At 44.8% G+C, this 21,605-nt stretch overlaps 1 pseudogene; it reads right to left on the bottom strand.

The window, feature by feature from the left end:
- Positions 1-5,163: 5,163 nt before the first annotated feature.
- Positions 5,164-12,323, bottom strand: Gapdhl7 (glyceraldehyde-3-phosphate dehydrogenase like 7; annotated as a pseudogene).
- Between the last annotated feature and the right edge of the window lie 9,282 nt (positions 12,324-21,605).

The following is a 21,605-nucleotide window of genomic DNA, read 5'->3' as shown; positions in this document are numbered from 1 at the left end:
ACCACAAAAACATAATTCAACCTCTAACAACAAAAAACAATAGGAAACAAAAATCATTGGGCACTAATATCTCTCAACATCAGTAGACTCAATTTCCCCAAAAAGGCATAGACTTACAGACTAGATATGCAAACAGGACCCAGCATTTTGCTGCATACAGGAAACACAGTTCATTGATAACAACAGACACTTTCTCAGAGTCAAAGACTGGGAAAAAATATTTCCAAGCAAATGGTCACAAGAAAAAAGCTGGAATAGCCAATCTAATATCAGATAAAATCCACTTTCAAACAAAAGTTATCAAAAAGATAAGGAAGGGCACTTCATACTCATCAAACAAAAAATCCACCAAGATGAACTCTCAATTCTGAATATCTATGCTCCAAATGCAAGGGAACCAATTTCATAAAAAGAAACCTTACTAAAGCATACATTGTACCTCATACAATAATAGTGGGAGACTTCAGCACCCAACTCTCATCAATGGACAGACCATGGAAACACAAACTAAACAGAGACACAGTAAAACTAACAGAAGTTATGAACCAAATGAATTCACCAGATATCTATAGGACATTTCATCCTAAAACAAAAGAATATACCTTCTTCTCAGCACCTCATGGTACCTTCTCCAAAACTGACCATAAAATCCGGTCACAAAACAGGCCTCAACAGATAGAAGGAGATAGAAATAATCCCATGCCTCCTATCAGATCACCATGGACTAATGCTGGTCTTCAATAACAAAAAAAGAAGAAGAAAGACAGAAAGCACACATACACATGGAAACAGAACAATGCTCTCCTCAATGATAACTTGGTCAAGAAAGAAATTAAAAACATTTTAGAAGTTAATAAAAATGAAGGCACAACATATTCAAACTTATGGGGCAATATGAGAGCAGTGCTAAGAGGAAAACTCATAGCTCTGAGTGCCTCCAAAGAGAAACTGGACAGAGCACACACTAGCAGCTTGACAGCACAACTAAAAGCTCTAGAACAAAAAGAAGCAAATGCACCCAAGAGGAGTAGATGGCAGGAAATAATCAAACTCAGAACTGAAATCAAGCAAGTAAAAACAAAAAGAATACAAAGAATCAACAAAACCAAGAGCTGGGTCTTTGAGAAAATCAACAAGATAGATAGTTAGTCGGACTAACCAAAGGTCACAGAGAGTGTATCCAAATTAACAAAATCAGAAATGAAAAGGGAGACATAACAACAGAATCTGAGGAATTCAAAAAATCATCAGATCTTACTACAAAAGCCTATATTCAACAAAACTGGAAAATCTGGATGAAATGGACAATTTTCTAGACAAATACCAGGTACCAAAGTTAAATCAGGATCAGATAAACCATCCAAACAATCCCATAGATCCTAAAAAAATAGAAGCAGTCATTAACAGTCTCCCAACCAAAAAAGCCCAGGACCAGGTGGTTTTGGTGCAGAATTCTATCATGCCTTCATAAAAGACCTAATACCAATACTCTCTAAACAATTCCACAAAATGGAAACAGAAGGAACACTACCCAGTTCCTCCTATGAAGCCACAATTACGCACATATGTTAACCACACAAAGACCCAACAAAGAAAGAGAACTTCAGACCAATTTCTTTTATGAATATCGATGCTAAAATACTCAATAAAATTCTCACAAACTGAATCCAAGAACACACCACAACAATCATCCAACACAATCGAGAAGGCTTCATCCCAGGGATGCAGGGATGGTTCAATATATTACATCTATTGATGTAATCGACTATAAACAAACTCAAAGAATAAAACCACATGATCATTTCTTTCGATGCTGAGAAAACATTTGACAAAATTCAACACTGCTTCATGATAAAAGTCTTGGAAATATCAGGAATTCAAGGCCCATACCTAAACATAGTAAAAACAATATACAGCAAATCAGTAGCCAACATCAAACTAAATGGAGAGAAACTTGAAGCAATCCCACTAAAATCAGGGACTAGACAAAGCTGCCCACTCACTCCCTACTTATTTGATATAGTTCTCAAAGTCCTTGCCAGAGCAATCAGACAACAAAAGGAGATCAGAGGGATACAAATTGGAAAGGAAGAAGTCAAAGTATCACTCTTTGCAGATGATAGGATAGCATACTTAAGTGACCACAAAAATTCCACCAGAGAACTCCTAAACCTGATAAACAACTTCAGCAAAGTGACTGGATATAAAATTAACTGAAACACATCAGTAGCCTTCCTCTACTCAAAGGATAAACAGACCGAGAAAGAAATTAGGGAAATGACACCCTACACAATAGTCACAAACAATATAAAATACCTTGCTGTGACTTTAAACAAGCTAGTGAAAGATTTGTAGGAAAATAACTGCAAGTCTCTGGAGAAAGATATTGAAGGTCTCTGAAGATAGAAAGATCTCTCATGCTCATGGATTCACAGGATTAATATAGTAAAAATGGCCATCTTGCCAAAAACAATCTACAGATTCAATGTAATCCCCATCAAAATTCCAACTCAATTCTTCATAGAGTTAGAAAGAGCAATTTGCAAATTCATTTGGAATAACAAAAAAACCCAGGATAGTGAAAACTATACTCAACAACAAAAGAAGTTCCAGGGGAATCACCATCCCTGACTTCAAGCAGTATTACAGAGCAATAGTGATAAAAACTGTATGGTATTGGTACAGAGACAGGCAGGTAGATCAGTAAAATAGAATTAAAGACCCAGAAATGAACCCACACACCTATGGTTACTTTATTTTGACAAAGAAACTAAAATACAATGGAAGAAAGATAGCATTTTCAACAATTGGTGCTGGTTCAACTGGAGGTCAGCATGTAGAAGAATGCAGATCGATCCATGCTTATCACCCTGTACAAAACAAAAGTCCACATGGATCAAGGACCTCCACGTAAAACCAGACACACTCAAACTAATAGAAGAGAAAGTATGAAGAGTCTTGAATACATAGGCACAGGGGGAAACTTCCTAAACAGAACACGAGTGGCTTATGCTCTAAGATCAAGAATCAACAAATGGAACCTCACAAAATTGCAAAGTTTCTGTAAGACAAAGGACACTGTCATTAGGACAAAACAGCAACCAAGAGACTGGAAAAAAATCTTTACCTTCTTTCATTTGACCGAGGGTTCATATCCAATACATACAAAGAACTCAAGAAGTTAGACTCCAGAGAACCAAATAACCCTATTAAAAAATGGGGTAGACAAAGACTATACATGGACTGACCCTGGGCTCCAACCTCATAGGTAGCAATGAATAGCCTAGTAAGAGCACCAGTGGAAGGGGAAGCCCTTGGTCCTTCAAGACTGAACCCCCAATGAACGGGATTATTGGGGGGGAGGGCAGTAATGGGGGGAGGATGGGGAGGGGAACAGCCATATATAAGGGGAGGGAGAGGGAGAAGGGTTAGGGGGACATTGGCCTGGAAACCGGGAAAGGGAATAACATTTGAAATGTAAATAAGAAATACCCAATTTAATAAAGATGGAGGAAAAAAGAAAATATGACCAAATAAAATTATAAGAAAAAAATGGGGTAGAGAGCTAAACAAAGAATACTCAACCAAGAAATATCGAATGGCTGAGAAGCACCTAAAGAAATGTTCAACATCCTTAGTTATCAGAGAAATGCAAATCAAAACAACCCTGAGATTCCACCTCACACCAGTCAGAATGGCTAAGATAAAAATCTCAGGTGACAGCAGATGCTGGCAAGGATGTGGAGAAAAAGGAATGCTTTTCCACTGTTGGTGGGATTGCAAGCTGATAGAACCACTGTGGAAATCAGTCTGGTGGTTCCTCAGAAAATTGGAAATAGTACTACCTGAAGACCTAGCTATACTACTCCTGAGACTATACCCAAAAGATGATCCAACATATAACTAGGACACATGCTCTACTATGTTCATAGCAGCCTTAATTATAATATCCAGAAGCTGGAAAGAACTCAGATGTCCTTCAACAGAGGCATAGATACAGAAAATGTGGTACATTTACACAATGGAATATTACTCAGCTATTAAAAACAATGACTACATGAAATTCTTAGGCAAACGGATGGTCCTAGAAAATATCATCCTGAGTGAGGTAACCCAATCACAAAAAAAAAAAAAAAAACAAAAAACCATATGGTATACACTCACTGATAAGCAGATATTTGCCCAAAAGCTGGGAATACTTAAGATAAAATTCACAAACCATATGAAGCTCACAAAGAAGAAAGACCAAAGTGTAGAGGCTTCAGACCTTCTTAGAAGGGGAACAAAAATAGTCATAGGAGGAAATATGGAGACAAAGTATGGAGCAGAGACAGAAGGAAAGGTCATCCAGAGACTGACTCACCTTGGGATCCATCCCGAATATAAACAAACACCAAACCCAGACAACATTTTGGATTCCAAAAAGTGCATGCTAACAAGAGCCTGATATAGCTGTCTCCTGAGAGGCTCTGCCAGAGCATGACAAATTCAGAGGCAGATGCTCACAGCCAACCATTGAACTGAGAATGGTCCCCAGTTGAGGAGTGAGAGAAAGGATTGAAGGAGCCAAAGATGTTTGCAACCCCATAAGAAGAACAGCAATATCAACCAACCAGACTCCCTCCCCTAGAATTCCCATGGACTAAGCCACCATCCCAAGAGCACACAGGGACAGATATATTTCTCCATCCGCATATGTAGCAAAGCATGGACTTGTCGGGCATCAGTGGGAGGAAAGGCTGTTGATGCTGTCAAGGCTTAATGCCCCAGTGTAGGGGAATGTCAGGGCAAGGAGGTGAGAGGAAGTAAGTGGATGGGTGAGGGAGAACCCTCATAGAAGCAGGGGGAGAGGGGATGGGATAGCAGGTTTCTTGAGGGAAAATTTGGAAAGAGGATAACATTTAAAATGTAAATAAAAATACTCTATAAAAGAAAAAATGTAAAAGAAAAAAGAAACAGGAATATTGCTGAATTGCTTTGACAAACCGGGGGCAGAGGGGAGGGTACGGCTCCCTAGGCCTCTCTTGTTATTATAGGGGTTTGGGTTGGAAATTGTGAGGGAAATGCTCAGTGTTGGGGGCCGAGTTGGGACAGGGACTCCTCAGCAACTGAAGGCCTCTATCTTGTTCAGTGTCTTTGTTGGGGTGGGTGGTCCAGGGTTTCTTACTCCTTGGAGACCATGTAGGCCATAAGGTCCACCACTCTGTTACTGTAGCCATATTCATTGTCATACCAGGAAATGAGCTTTACAAAGTTGTCATTGAGAGCAATGCCAGCCCCAGCATCAAAGGTGGAAGAGTAGGAGTTGCTGTTGAAGTCACAGGAGACAACCTGGTCCTCAGTGTAGCCCAGGATGCCCTTTAGTGAACCCTCGAATGCCTGCTTCACCATCTTCTTGACGTCATTATACTTGGCAGGTTTCTCCAGGTGGCATGTCAGATACACAACAGATACATTGGGAGTAGGACCATGGAAGGCCATGCCAGTGAGCTTCCCATTCAGCTCTGGGATGACCTTGCCCACAGCCTTGGCAGCACCAGTGGATGCAGCAATGATGTTCTGGGCATCCCCACGGCCATCACCCCACAACTTTCCAGAGGGGTCATCCACAGTCATGAGCCCTTCCACAATGACAAAGTTGTTATGGATGACCTTGCCAGGGGACCTAGGCAGTTGGTAGTGCAGAATGCATTGCTGACAATCTTGCGTTGTTGTATTTTTCATGGTTCACACCTGTGATGGTTTATATATGCTGGGCCTATGGAGTGGCTCTATTAAGAGGTGTGGCCCTGTTGGAGTAGGTGTGTCACTGTGGGTGTGAACGTAAGACCCTCACCTTAGCTGTCTGGAAGTCAGTCTTCCACTTGCAGCCTTCAGATGAAGATGTAGAACTCTCAGCTCTGCCTGCACCATGCCTGCCTGGATGCTGTCATTTTCTTGCCTTGATGATACTGGACTGAACCTTCGGACCTGTAAGCCAGCCCCAATTAAATGTTGCCTTTATAAGACTTGCGTTGGTCATGGTGTCTGTTCACAGCAGTAAAACTATAACTAAGACAATACCCAACATCAACATGGGGGCATTGTCAGAAGGGTAGAGATGATGATCCTTTTGGCCCCACCCTTCAAGTGTGACCTGGACTTCTCCATGGTGGTGCAGATGCCAGTAGACTCCATGACATACTCAGCACCAGCGTCACCCCATTGGATGTTAGCGGGATCTCGCTCTGGAAGATAGTGACGGGCTTCCCGTTGATGACAAGCTTCCCATCCTCAGTCATGACTGTGCTGTTGAATTTGCCATGAGTAGAGTCATACTGGAACATACAGACCATGTAGTTTAGGTCAATGAAGGGTTGTTGATGGCAACAATCTCCACTTTGCCAAGTGCAGAGCAGAAGGCAGCCCTGGTAACCAGGCACCCAATACGGCCAAATCCATTCACACCTAACCTTCACCATCTCATCTACGGAACAAGGCTGATGCCGCACACGAAGACGCAGCTGTCTGTGGAACAGAGAGGAGCAGAGGACAATCGTCCTCATTTTCAAATGAGAAAACTGAGGCTCTCCCCAAGGCCGATAGCTGAAGGAACAGGAATGCAACCCCAGATTTCATGGGATCACAAACACCCAGCCATCAGAGCTGCAGTCTTATGTGCCCATCAGTCAAAGGCTGGTGGCAGAGATGATGGCAATCTGGAAGGGAGGACTTGAAAGTTAAGAAAGAAAAGTGGCTCAAAGATGGCCCAGATAACAAACCAGCAAGGCGGGGAACGCATACAAGTGAAAACCAGCCTTAAGTCAGAAGTCCCACCTGAGCTGTGAGAGACCAGACAATGCTGGGGATGCAAAAAAAAAATGCCTGCCCAGTGCAAGGGCAAACGATTTGGGCTCATCGCTGACACAAATTTTCAAGTAAAATGCCAGTCATCGATACGACTCAGCTCTTCATTTTTGAGACACGAAGGACTAGAGGGACAAAGGGTTTGGCAGCTCCAAGCAACGAACAGAGGAGAGGCACTTGGATGGGTTCCCCACATGGCGATCTCCCTCTCAGTCTATACCACGTCTGTCCACCTTGATGTCTGTTTGCTTGTTGAGGCAGGGCCTCTGGTAAGCCAGACTGGCCTTGAGTTCACTTAAAACAAAGATGACTTTGGACTCGTGATCTTCTTACCTCTGCCTCCCAGGTGCTGAAATTACAGGCATTGCCACACCTAGTTTTATGTCCGTTGGGCATCCAACCTACTTTGGGCATGCTGGGCAAGTGTGCTACCCGTTAAGCCTCATTCCTGACTCCCAACTTGCTCGTTCAGAACCCTCTAAATTGCTTTCTGATCAACTGCTTTGACGGGACCATGACTAAGAAGCCGGAAGGATAGATACTTGGGCCCACAAAAAGCTTGGGAAATACAATCCCGAGAGGAAGAAGTGGGGTAAGACTGTGACTAAGTAACTACTTAGGAGGCTGAGATAGGAGGATTGCAAGTTCAAGGCCTTCCTAGGCTCTATACCTAATGAGTCTATCTATGATAAAAAATACGTGTTAAAAGCTGCAGATATAGCTCAGTAAAATCCTGACCTAACATCCACCAGTAAAAAGACAGAGGTTTTGTGGGTACTCGGGGCATGGCTCAGTGGTAAAGTACTTGCTAGCATGTCCAAGGCCATAGATTTGAATTGCAATCATTTATTTGGAAATACTCTATTAGTAGTAACACAGGTGGACTAGCAGATTGAGGGTAGGCAAAGCAAGCGCTTTCTATCACACTGGCCTGCACATGCCTTCGCTAGCCTCACTTGCACGGTGTGACTTGCGATTTTGTCAGGCTGACACAGAGCATGGTTCTCAGAGTCAGCCTGAAAAAAAAAAATCAGTGAGTCCTATGTCTATAACAGCATAGCCCCAGAACTGGGTGAAGTGCATTTGCTCAGATCTAGTGTAGTGAGTCCTAGGGAACTCTTGTGGAACCTACTGTAAGAGGTGAGCCTGGGGTCCTTACAAAAGAAACCTTACCCTAGAGAATGGCTTTCTGTCCCTAAGGAGCAAGCCAATGACAGGCTGGGGAATGTACCCTGGAGGGAAAAGTCAGCATGGGGCACACAGCAGCTAGCTAATTCAAAAACTCACACCAAGGTCAGTCACCAAGGTGCTCTGTCTGTGGCTTAAAAAAGAATGTCTGCAAAGGTGTTAGATAGGAAGCCCAACTTAGAGACAAGCCTGTTAAGTAAGCCCAGTCCTGGGCCCGGTTCTTTCCAGTTTCCAGTTCCAATGGATTTAGGAGTTGACACATGGGAGAGCCCAGTGGGAACTATGTGGCTCTCGCCACAGAAGGATGAGCTGAAGTGAAAGCTGATGTTTAAAACGCAGTAGATTATCCCATCTCTGTATTGGTTGGAGATTTAAAAGCTACTCTGTCATAATAACAAAGGGGATAAGCTAGTAAGATAACATCAGTAACTTCTATCTCTGTCTGAGGTGTCTGCTCAAACCGTCACCATCTCCTTGTGGTGGAAAAGGAGGGGGGAAACTTGTCATCTTAGAGATAGGACCTAGAAGTCTGAAGTATCCCGCTGGCCAACCTAGTTGCAAGGGAGCTATAGAAAAAGCTGTCCCATGGGGCTGGGGATTTAGCTCAGTGGTAGAGCACTTGCCTAGGAAGCGCAAGGCCCTGGGTTCGGTCCCCAGCTCCGAAAAAAAGAACCAAAAAAAAAAAAAAAAGAAAAAGCTGTCCCGCCCCAGAAGCCACCCTTACAGAAAAGAGGAAAGAACAGGTAGAGAGACAGGGTTCTACACGAACTGTGACTATGGCTGCCAACTAGATGAGTCTCTGTGTAACGTCAACAATCTCCCTTGACGCCTGTCTAAGGTAGGAATCTTGCCCTGGTTCACCCACCTTCTGGTCTAGGTCTCTTTCTAGAACCTTCCATAGAAGAGAGGGAAGGATTGAGGAAGAACATGGAAATTAGTCCTCCAAGGTCTGTAACTCCACCTCAGCTTCCCCCAGGTGGAGCCTCCTGGCCTCCTCCCTGCCCTGGTTGAAGTGGCAGCTTTGCTTCTCGTAGTATTCCACTCAGCTGGGATAATGAGGGACAGCATCTACCTCAGCCACAGAGTCTCCACATCCCTCTGTGTGGCTCCGTGTGTCCAGGCAGGCAAGGAGTTAAGCCTGCACTGCCTGGCAAACAATCAGTTGTGAACTCCTATAATGGCCCACCTGTTTCTTGTCTCTTCGGTCTTGGAAAAGTCACTATAGTCCGTGCATCGTGCAGGCTACCTGAGTGGCCCAGACCTCATCTGCAGATAAGCAACTGAAACCTTACCCAAAATGCCGCTCTACCTAACTTGATGACTACACCCCAAGGCCAGTGCCCTGGTTTTGAAGAGGCTGGCGGAATACCTTACTGACGCTTCACGTATTAGCATTCCCTGATGGGTAGAGTTTCCTAAACACTGAAAACAGCTGACATGTTTGGGCCTTTAAAGCACCTTGCAGCTGTGAAGAGGTACCAGCTACCTAGAGACAGACAGCTTTGGGTTCTCATACTGTCCCAAGCACCTATTAGCTATGTGACCTAAAGCAAGATACTTAATTGCTCTGAATCTGCACCTTCTCAGCTATAAAACGTGGAGAATTATAGTAGTATAATATGTCTTGTAAGGCTTTGTGGGATTGAATACATATGTCTAATACTGTGGAGTGAGGTTTTGCATGGTCCCCTATGAGAGATGTGTCTTCTTCCATTGAGTACCAATGGGCTGGGAACTACTTTGACCTAACAGTCGTATGATCAAGAGATCAGGTCAGAAAAGCCACTCACGTCTGCCAGGGAGCTTTCCCCAGGATTCAGTTTCCATGTGGCAAGCTGACCACCAAAATGGCACTCAGTAGCAAACCAGGCAGGGTCCCAGCAGCAGGTAGGTCAACAGCCTGTCTCATCAAAGCCTGGAAGCGCCTTCAGGTGGTGACAAATCTACCCAGCTCTTTCCAGATTCATAAGGACCCTGAGCACCAGAGTGTCGGGACCTGGCAGTGCCACGGCAGCTTACCATAAAGCCACAGGAACCAGTAAGCACTCCTGATATGATAACCCATCAGGAACATGCTAAGTCAAACAGAGGCCCCTAGTCTCCCTGTTGTGACTCCTAGGGAGTGCCATAACTCAGATCTAACCTGGCCAAGTGGGTCTCTAAGCCTTCCTCCCCTGGGAGCCCGGCCCGATTCTGCTTTCAGCTGGGCTTCCTGTCTGGATAAACTTCAGATAAACACTTTAAAATTCTGTCCAGGAAGCTCACCAGCCCGGACATGTGAATCCTCCACCGTCTGCACAATTGAAAACAAGTTATATAATCCCCACTTTCTTGGGGTGGGGGCCGTGCAAGCTGGGGAGGCTGGGCTGCTTGGCGTCTGGAGTCCCATTTTAAGTAAATAGACGAGGTGAGCTGTGAAGACGGCCACTAATGAAAAGGGAGAGGCAAAAAGCCCTGAGGAGCGGAGAAGCTATTTCTGTCTCTCACCAAGCACTGCTGTCGACTTGGGATTGGTGTTCAGTTCTAAGGAAGTGGATTATTTTTAATGTTTCTTAACAGAGCGTCTCCATGGCATCCATTATGTCCACATGCCTTCAACTTAGGTCTCGAGTCTTGAGCTCTCCAAAGCACGGGGACCAGCCCGCGCCGAGGCTGAATTCGTGTTTTTCTTGCGATCATTTGTTCTTTGGCTAACTGAAGTTATTTCTGGAACTCAGTCTCCAGTGAGAATGTTATTTTTTTATGGTCGGTTTCCCTCCCCCTTTCTGCTTCGTTCCAAGTCAACATGCTGGTCCATCCTTCTGGGGTAATGTCTTGGGTGGCATTTGCATCTTCCAGAAAACAAAATCGGCACAGATCAGAGATAAGCCCCACAGACATCATGACTGTGGCTGTTTCTTGTTCCCCGTTCCATACTCTCAGGATATACTCTGGCACAGGTCATACTGTGCCTGTGGCATAAGGTATTTCAAAGACATTTAGGATTTCTTACATAGCTGCAGCAACTGGCGTGTATGCTAAAAGCTGGGTGTGGCAGCACACTCAGAGGATCCCAGCACTGTAGAACTCGAGGCAGGAGGACTAACAGTTTTAGGTCTCTAAAGAACCTGCCTCATGGCCAACCAATGGCTGATCCAGCTTGAGACCCATGTCATGAGAGGGAGCTCACCCCAGACACTGTCTGGAGGGTCAGGACCCAGAGGCTGGATCGCCCAGAGACCTAGGAAAGGAAATGATTTCTAATGATATTCTGCTATACCCATAGAGTGGTGGCTGACCCATCAGAGAGGCTTCATCCAGCAATGGGTGGAAACAGATACAGAGACCCACAACCAACCATTAGGTGGATCTCAGGTAATCCTGCTGAAGTGGGGGAGGAAGGATTAGAGGAACCAGAGGGGTCAAGGACACCCCGAAGGAAACCCACAGAATCAACCACCCTAGGCACATAGGGGTTCTCAGAGACTAAACAACTGACAACAAAGAAGCCGGCGTGGGACTGACCCAGGCCCTCTGTAGATGCGCTACAGCTGGGTAGCTTGGTCTTGTGGGACTCCTAACAGTGGGAACGGGGCTGTCTCTGAATCTTTTGCTTGTTTTAGGGGCCCTTTCCTTCTACTGGGTTGCCTCATCTGGCCTCAATTTGAGAGGAGGACCTTAGTCTGACTGCGACTTGATATGCCATGGCTGGTTGATATCAACGGGAGATCTGCCCTTTTCTGAAGAGAAACAGAGGAGGAGTGGATGAGTCGGGCAGAGAGGAGCTATGAAGAGACTGAGGGGAGGAAGGGGAAACTGCAGTCAGGATGAAAGAAAAAAAAGAAAGGAAAGAACAAAGGGAAGGAAGGAAATGCATTTAAAAATAAATAAAAAGAACGTTTCCCTCCCAAAAATTCATGTGGGCCCAGAGAGATGACTCAGCAATAAAGATGCTTGCCACCAAGTCTGACAGCTCTGTTTGCTTCTCAGGACCCATGAGGGGGAAGGAAGGACTAACCTCAAAAACTCCCCAAACGTATGCTATGACAGAAGTATATATACACATGTATGTGTCTGTGTACACACACACACACACACACACACACACACACACACAATTAATTAATTAATTATATATCACTCAGCCTAGCCATGAGACTCACAAGTGTCTCAGTGGGGTCTTGCAGACGCAAGAGGATGCCCACGGACACGCTGTGTGAGCCCTCAAGTGTGGCGGAAGTATAGAAGTTGTAGAGCAGAGAGAGACTTGCTGGAGACGTGAGACTGTCCGGACGCAACTGGCAGTCCATAGACTTGCATGTCGACTCCTCTGTGTGCTCAGCCTGTGTCTATTTTAAGTCTGGGGAAGCTTGTTCTGATAGGAGAGTGTTTTTTCTTGCCGCTTTGAGTGAAGCAACTTAAAGGGTAAAGGATTTTCGTAGGCTCACAGTTCGAAGTCCCGTTTAGCCCTCGTGGGGGGAAGGACAGAGAGACCAGTCCACCCTGAGTAGTGGAAGCTCAAGGCAAGGCTTGTTACATCTCTGAGGACCAAAACTCAGAGCACTCAAGCTGAAGCCAGAGGAAGATATGACCTTCGAAGCCCACTCCCAGAGATAGGTTTCTGCTATATGGGTACCACATCCCCCAAGTTCTGCAAATTCCCAGAACAGTGCCATCAACCAGGAATCAAATGTGCAAATGTGTGAACCTATGGATAGTCTATAGCTTGTTTTGATAGAGTGCTCGCCTATTGTACCAGCTGATTTTGTGTATCAACTTGACACAAGCTAGAGCCATCAGAGAGGAAGAAGCCTCAGTTGAGGAAATATCTCCATGAGATTCAGCTGTAAGACATTTTATCAATTAGTGATCAATAGGGGATGGCCTAGCCCATGGAGGGTGGTGCCACCCCTGGGTTGGTGGTTCTGGTCTTTACAAGAAAGCAGACTCTAAAGACCAAAGGAATAAGAACTCCCACGGCCTCTGCATCAGCTCCTGCCTCCAAGATCCTGCCCGTTATTGTTTACTTTTCCTTGTGCCTCTGTCACTCTAGTGTGGGGCTGAGGGCTGCTCGTGCCGTCTGCAACCTCTCCCTGTTCTCCTTCGCTCTGCAGGGCTGCACTGTGCTTTCTGCTCATTCTTCTACAGTTTTCTTTCTTTCCTTTTCCCCCAGAGAGGATTCGTGTTTGCTTCTGTCATGTGTCTTGGTATATTGATAACCTAGAGGTAACTTAAATTCTCTATTTGATAAAAATATCCTAGCAAAACCCACTGTGGCATACAATTAATATACGGTAATGAAAAATAAATAAATTCCACACGTGAGGTATGCATGTTTACCACATAGTGTCAAGAATTTAGGCTACGTGTTTCTGTGAGATCTGATCTTAGCAGTATTGAATGAAAATTCCTAACTACTTCCTTTAGTAACCAAGGATGTGACCAGCAAGCTGAGACCGTCATTTCCTTTTACGAGGAAGAATGTAACTGGACTTCCCAGTGTGGCATTCTGAGTTTTTCTCCCTCACTTCCCTGTCTTGGTGTATAACTAAATCAAAAGCCCGGGCCCATAGCCCCCACCTTCATCAGAGAAGCCCTCTGTACAAGAAACAGGGATGAATGCAGAGGCACAAAACTAAGTGACAGCTATGGAGTCAGCCCTAGAGAGTCACTTGTACCACCCCCTCTAAGGATGCTTGTGGAAGAAGAGAGGGACTGTGTAAGACATGAGGAACAGAGACAGGGCTTTGAAACACTATCGATCTAGCTACTGTGATCATTAACTCACGGCACCTGCCCTGAGCCCACCTACCCACAACTGACCAGATCAACAATCTGCTATGGAAGGAGAAGGAGCTCCTAGAGTCTCCCCGACACCCCTGAACTATGGCCACCGAAGGTTCTGGAAGACGATTCACTGGCTTTAATTGTGGCTTCAACTGACAGCAGCAAACGCTTGGTCACAATGGTGGCCTAGGTTAATCTTGCTGGGCCGCAAAGTTAATGAATGAATTAAAGTTAAAAAGGAGTTTAAAAACAGATGTGAATTCACTAGAGAGATCTGTGTGACGGTAGGAGTGTGAACCAAGGGTGATGATGTCTAGGAGGTGAAAAATGGGGTCATTGGGAGACAAAGTATGCACATGTCACTTAAAATAGTGCAAAAATTTAAATCCTCACAAAACACGGTTAAAAGTGTGTCAAAGAGGGGTTGGGGACTTAGCTCAGTGGTAGAGTGCTTGCCTAGAAAGCGCAAGGCCCTGGGTTCGGTCCCCAGATCCGGAAAAAAGAAAAAAAAGAAAAAAAAAAAAAAGAAAAAAGAAAGTGTGTCAAAGAGACGCCTGCCCTTCGTGTTTAATGTGTGTCACTATGCGTAATAGCCAAGACATTGATTCAACTGGTATCCAGTGACTTCGGAGTCGATAAAGAAAGATGACGTTATATACAATGGGATGCTATTCTTCAGTAAAATAATAAAGGCCTATCACTCATTCAGTGGACAGAGCTAGATGGTGTTATGGTAAGTAAGTACTATGTCAGCATAGAAGCCAAACACTGAATATTCTCACATGTGGACACTTTGACAGTTTAGCCCATGAAAATAGGAAATAGAATAAATATTAGCAGAGCCTGGTAAAGGTAAGTGATGGTGGAGAGAGATTGTCATAGGGTCCTGGGTGCACAGGGTAAGCATGCCTAGTGATCTATATAGGACGGGGTCTGCTAAGTGGTTCCCCACAAGTGACTCTGTGGGTTTAAATAGCCTACAAAGGGTTCTGAATGTTCCTCAAATAAAGAAATGAGGAGATCTGCGGTAAGGATCTCAGATCTGATCATGACACATAGCACACCTGTGTGGAAATACGGCATCACATCACATAAGCAGGTGGAATTATCATGTGTCCATCTTTTTAAAATCAATAGTAAAGACTTCGTCCATGGCTGATATCTGATTAGGGAAACAGAACTACTTCAATCTTGGCCTTTGCTATGCCTCATAATTTTCTAAAAAGAAATATAGAACATTTAAACAAAACAATTAACAAATGTAATCTCCTGGGCATATAAAAAAATAAAATATGGTGTTCCTGAAAGACCTGATCTTTTCTGAGAGGAAGTAAATTGGGGAGGAAGAGTGGGAGTGGGAGGATGAGGAGGGGAGAGAGAAGGACTCGGGGAGACGAGGGAGGGGAAACTACAGTGGGAATGTAATATATGAGAGGAAAAGAAATAAAGAGAAAAAAATCAAGCCCAATGAATAGAAACATGAATTCTTACTGGTTGTGATGGTGTGCATCCATACTCCAAGCCTGAGGGAGCTGAGGCAGGGGAATCACCAGCTCTAAGCCATCCTCTGTCTCACACTAAATGTTAAAAGAGCAACTGTAAGCAAAAAAAAAAAAAAAAAAAAAAAAAAGAATGGAACTAGGGTGTGGCTCAGTGGTTAGAGCACATGCCCAGCGTGTGCAGCACCTGCATTCATTAGAGAAGGAAGGAGCTGGGTGGTGCTGCACTCCTTTAGCTACAGCACTCAGAAGGCAGAGGCAGGCAGATCTCTGTGAGTTCAAGGCCACCCTAGTCTACAGAGCTAGGTCCAGGACAGCCAGGGCTATACAGATATATCCTTTCTTTAAAAAAGTAAGAAAGGACAGATCTTGAATATATAAAAAAAAGAGATCAATAAACTTAATAATGATAATGATGATAATGTTATTATTATTATTATTACAGATTGAAGACAAGCAGAAATTTTAAGAAAAACAACAGCAAATAAAAAAGCTGAAAATGATTCTTTAAGAAAGTATTAAAACACAATGAACAAAATATATCAAAATGTTTGTCTCAGTACATGCATTAAAAGGATACAATAACATCCAACACAACTCCACTGCCTTCAATCTTTGTAGTTACATTATTCGAATTAAGGAGAATAAGGATTAAATATGGCAAACCTTATAGCGTGGATTGCATCACAGCCAACAGAGAAGACTCTAGACATAAGCCACGGAGGACTGCAGGGAAGAAAAGACTATTTTAATAAATGCTACTGGAAATAAAGCCAAATAGCAAAAGGTAAAACCAAGTCACCACTCCATACCCACAAAGTACCAGTTTTGGGGACTGGCAAGATGGCTCAGCAGCTAAGAGCGATCCTTGCTCTTCAGAGGACCCGTTCTCTCGGTTGGGATGAGAGTGCCGTCATGTCAATCTCTCCCACTTCACCGCTGCACTTTCAAAGGAGGTTTGTCCATAGAGAGATGGAAAAACTTTTACTGGCCTCTTGAGTTCCCCCAAGGACCCACTGAGTATAGATGTCCAAATGTAAGTACTGTTTGGCAAGGAAGGGATTCACGACGACAGGAAGAAGCCTCAGTGCTTACAGAGGCCCTGCGCTTACAGAGGCTCGGTGCTTACAGAGGCTCAGCTCTTACAGAGGCTCGGCGCTTACAGAGGCTCGGCTCTTACAGAGGCTGGGTGCTTACAGAGGCTCAGCTCTTACAGAGGCTCGGCGCTTACAGAGGCTCGGCTCTTACAGAGGCTGGGTGCTTACAGAGGCTCGGCTCTTACAGAGGCTGGGCGCTTACAGAGGCTCGGCTCTTACAGAGGCTCAGCTCTTACAGAGGCTGGGCGCTTACAGAGGCTCGGCTCTTACAGAGGCTCAGCTCTTACAGAGGCTGGGCGCTTACAGAGGCTCGGCTCTTACAGAGGCTGGGTGCTTACAGAGGCTCGGCTCTTACAGAGGCTCGGCTCTTACAGAGGCTGGGCGCTTACAGAGGCTGGGCGCTTACAGAGGCTCGGCTCTTACAGAGGCTGGGTGCTTACAGAGGCTCAGCTCTTACAGAGGCTGGGCGCTTACAGAGGCTCAGCTCTTACAGAGGCTGGGCGCTTACAGAGGCTGGGTGCTTACAGAGGCTCAGCTCTTACAGAGGCTGGGCGCTTACAGAAGCTGGGTGCTTACAGAGGCTCAGCTCTTACAGAGGCTGGGCGCTTACAGAGGCTCAGCTCTTACAGAGGCTCGGTGCTTACCACCACCACCACCCCCATTTTATTTTATGTAAATGGGTGTTTTGCTCGCATGTATGTGGTGCTCAAGGAGGACAGAGAGGGCCTTGGATCCCCAGAACTGGAGTTACAGTTGTGAGACACTATGTAAATGCTGGAAATTGAAACTAGGTATTCAGAAAGAGCAGCCATTGCTCTTAACTGCAGGGCCATCTTTCCAGCCTAAATTTTGGGAGTGTGCTGTTTTGGTTTGGGTGGCATTTTGTTGTGTTGTGTTGTGTTTGTTTGTTTGCTTGCTTGCTTGCTTGAGACAGGGTCTTTCTTTGTAGGCCTGATTTTCCTGGAATTCACCACATATACCAGGCTGATCTTGAACTCACAGAGACCGTCCTACCTCTGCTTCCCAGGACTAAAGGTGTATAGGTGTATTCCACCACACTCACGCTTACCACCTTTAATTCCAAAACACTGGGAGGATGCTTTAGTGTTTGAGGGAAAGTAAATCTGTGGCTGGATTTTAGTGATTCAGGGTCCCGCAAATCCAAACAAAACAAAAGAGTAGTAAACCTCACCTAGCTGGGTATCTGTGACAGGCTATGATTAGGGTCTTCCATGTAATAAACATCTGTCAGCATTACTTCCCAGGACCCTGCCACATGAGCAAACACAATCTATTCAGCAGTCATTGCTTATTAGGAAGTAAAGCTGTAGAGAGATGGCTCGGCAGGTAAAGGCTCTTGCCAGCAAACCTGATAACATGAGTTCAAGCCTTAGGACACACTTAGTAGAAGGAGAGAACCAACTCTGACCTCATAAAGCCCCCCTAGCATGTGCCCTCCCTTCCCACCCCCACACACACATACATGCACACAAATTAAATACCTAAGTGTAATTTTCAACTATTGAAAACAGGAATCAAGGCTGCACTGTGCTCTAATCAGCATAACCAGAGGGTACCGTGCAGTATATGTTCAGGTGGACACCTGTGTGTACACAGGCCCACATGTATCCTTATACTCTTCAGATCAGTTCCTAGAACTAGGACCAGAAGGGAAGGTATGTATTGGTACATAGCTGTGCTCCAGGAAAGGCACGATGTGCATTTCTCCCACTCAGAAAGCCTGTCTCTATGTCCTCTCCACACCGAGTGCCCTTGGTGTCTTCGATTTGGGATCATTACTTCATAACTGACTCTCAGTTCAGTGATCTGCCCTCTCCATGAAACCCATTCTCTTAGTCAGAGGCTGAGCAGTGTGGGAGACTGAAATCCGTGCCTACCGTGCAGTCCATCCCAACACCAGGACACTCCGTCTCCCCTGCAGGAGCCTGGATGAGCCACTCTCTCGAAAGACAACACTGTCCTACACATGGCTACCCCACTTCCTCTCACTCAAATACCTATGAGTGACCTTAATGCTTAATGCATAAGCAGAACTAAACAGAGTGACTCCTAAGGGTCCAGAGACAGACAGACAGGCAGGCAGACAGACAGAATGCAATAAGCTGAAAGTGGGCAGCATCCCATCCCACTCAGCTGTTTCTCATTCCAGGTCAGCTAGACTATGTATGCCTAGAGTCTAGTCCTTACCCTCACAGCATCTGTTGCTTCTGAAGATGTTATATTTCAGAACTGCAGAGAGATAGCAGATGAAAATGGCGACCATATCTGGAGACCCTCAGCACAGATGCACCAGCGCTCTGTCTGACTTGACTTTCATGTCTTGAACTGGCATTATCAGGAATAGAGACAGCTAGTTGGAGACGGAACAAGCAGATAACCCCAAGTTCAGTAGTTCCAGAGTCAACACGTGAGTCACTGTATTTCAGAATTTGGAGTAAAACAGTGGAAACTGTTCTTGTGAACTGGAAATGTCTTGAGTAGTCAAGATCAGCTTGGTTCTGTTACCTTGAGGAAAGCTGAGAAATTTTTCAAAGATACAAGGGGTTTTCCTCTGTCTCTGGTGCTGAGTGGTTTGTTAAAAGCTTGCTAAACTTATTGCAATACAAACCCTGCTGGGGGTTCTAACATGACAGACTCGAAAGCCAAAACTAAAGGCTGGCCTGGAGGACCATAAACACCAATTCTCTACCAATACAAAGGATCAACTCTAAAACCAAAATGCTTGGCAAATACCATCCAACAATCCCCATAGGTGGTGATTTGGTTGTAAAAATACTCTTCAAGGGCTGGAATGATGGCTCAGTGGTTAAGAGAACTGACTGCTCTTCCAGAGGTCCTGAGTTCAAATCCCAGCAACCACATGGTGGCTCACAACCATTTGTAATGAGATCCGATGCCCTCTTCTGTGTGTCTGAAAACAACTACAGTGTACTTATATATAATGAATAAATAAACTTTAAAAAATGCTCTTCAAAGTTTAAAACAACAAAAATCAACTTAAAAATCAACCATCCAAGCAGCATTCAGGCTCCAGGGTGTTGACTCATAATACATCATTTGATCCACCCTTGACTTCCAAGAAACAAAACTCAACAATGTGATTACTATAAAAATAACATTAACATTCTCACCAAACCAGATGTGGTGACTCAGATCAGTCATCCCAGCACTCGGAGGCTGAGAAGGTACAAACTTGAGAGTTGTCAAGAGAGCTCTGTTTGAAAAGCAAAGGTCAGAAGCAGGGAGAGCTGGTGCTAGGGGTGGCTCAGAGGGAGCATTTGTCTAGCAAGTGCAGGGCCAGGGTACAGAGCAAGGCTGTCAAAAAAAAAAATCTAACCAGAAGAAAATGGATTAATTTAAGTTTTGAAATTTATTTAACCTTTGAAAGGTTTGGTTTTGTTGCTGCTGCTGCTGCTGCTGCAACAGTTTCATTTTGCTTTTGTTTGGAAGTTTTAGTAGAGAAGTTGGGTGTTTGTTTCCTGCTGGTTGGAGAGGAGTTTGTGCTGAAGACTCCAATCCATGCCAGGAACATGGATGGACCTGCTTGTGTCTTTCCAGAATGTTAGAATTCATTGAATAACAATAAATGCACAAGATGTAGTGTTGGGATCCAGGACTTGCCCTACTCACCACATGAACACCGGTCTCAGTCAGACAGGGATAGTTAATTGAGCATTAGCCCCAAGACTGATTGATCAGGGCCATAGACTATACTCGGGAGCTGATTAAAACCCCAAGCCATAATCCTACAGAGCTTTTGAGCCTGAAATGCACAAACATCTGTGCCAAGTTATTCCACCAATCAGAATTTAGGGACAGGAGACTTCCTTAGGAACCTTATCTTATCCTGCTCTCATTGGTTGGGTTATTCAACTGTGAGGACAACTTGACTTGCCTAGCATTCATGTCCCAACTTGCGGACTGGAATGTCAGTTACCCATGTCTCTTTCTGCCAAATAGGATGACAATTCCACGGAGGTCGCAGATCCAAACTTACTGTGGCTATCTATATAAAGCATTTCTAACTGACCTCTATTCTGATTAGTTTCCAAGAATACCAAAGCTTAACAGAACTTGGATGAAGATCCTAGTAATAGAACATGTAAGGGTTTCCTTGTAGCAGTAGTAACAACGTATGAGATAGTTTTCTTGTAGCGTTAGTCAGCATTCACTGAGAACAGGTAAAAAACTCTGTGAGGCCCACCAGCCATGCCTGCCATTCTGATGTGCAAATATATGTGGTGGAGAGATGGGAAAGAGAGGCAGAATGGGTTAAGCATTATGAAGAGAGGTAGAACCGGAAACAAGAGGGTGAGGAGAAATAACCCAATGTTAGTAGCCCGTGCTGCCACCTGAGGCCATTGTGAAGTCTGCCAGTACTGCTGCTGAGTCCATGGCCCTGTAGCAGCAGGCGTCTATATCAATGTCCCTGACTCTTGCTACCACCAAAGGCCATGCAGACGTCCTGCTCTGAGCTGCCTCCTAAGACCATGTTTATTGGGCCCTACCTTGGTGTTTCCCTTCCCCCTTGCTGACCCTTTTAGCCTGTTATAGCAAGAAGTTGTTTACACCCTTGGCAGCTGCTCTTGGCCCTGTTTTGGGCCCGAGACCTTCCATGGCACTGTTCTCCCTCACCGAGCCTTTCAGCTTGTTGTTATTAAGAAATTGTTTACGGACCTGTTTGCGGGACCAGGACTTTCCACGACACAGATTTTCCTGTTCTCCTGTTTTCCTGGTTGGGGATTTTCACCTGCCTTGTTGTTTTTTCCACTGCTTTTGCCTCGGGTATATAAGGAGATCTCAGTAAAGCCTTGGTGGCACTCTCTGAAAACGGGTTACCCGTGTATGTGTTTTCTTTCAATCCCCCAGACCTATGCCCGATATTCACACACTGATGGCACAGGCGTGTCGCCATCATTTGGAGGTCCCACCGAGATCGGGAAAGAGAGGACAACCTGACGGGATCATTCCAAAAGACCAGCCAGCAAGGAAGCGGAATGTATTGGGGACAAGTGGCGACCACAGGACAAAACAAAATAAGTAGCGCTACAAAGGTTTTGTCTTAGCCATGGGAACTACAAGTTCCTCATTATTGGTCGTAGATCAGCTTGTAAATTTACTCCAACAACAAGGTACTGATATTAAGGTAAAGACAGCCCAAGAGTTTGTTAAAACTATAGAACAAGTC

The sequence above is a fragment of the Rattus norvegicus genome, chromosome 15, assembly GCF_021556685.1.
Source record: "Rattus norvegicus strain SHRSP/BbbUtx chromosome 15, alternate assembly SHRSP_T2T, whole genome shotgun sequence".
Taxonomy (NCBI): Eukaryota; Metazoa; Chordata; class Mammalia; order Rodentia; family Muridae; genus Rattus; species Rattus norvegicus.
Note: the sequence above shows the minus strand (reverse complement) of the source record. Positions and strands in the feature narration are given on the sequence as shown.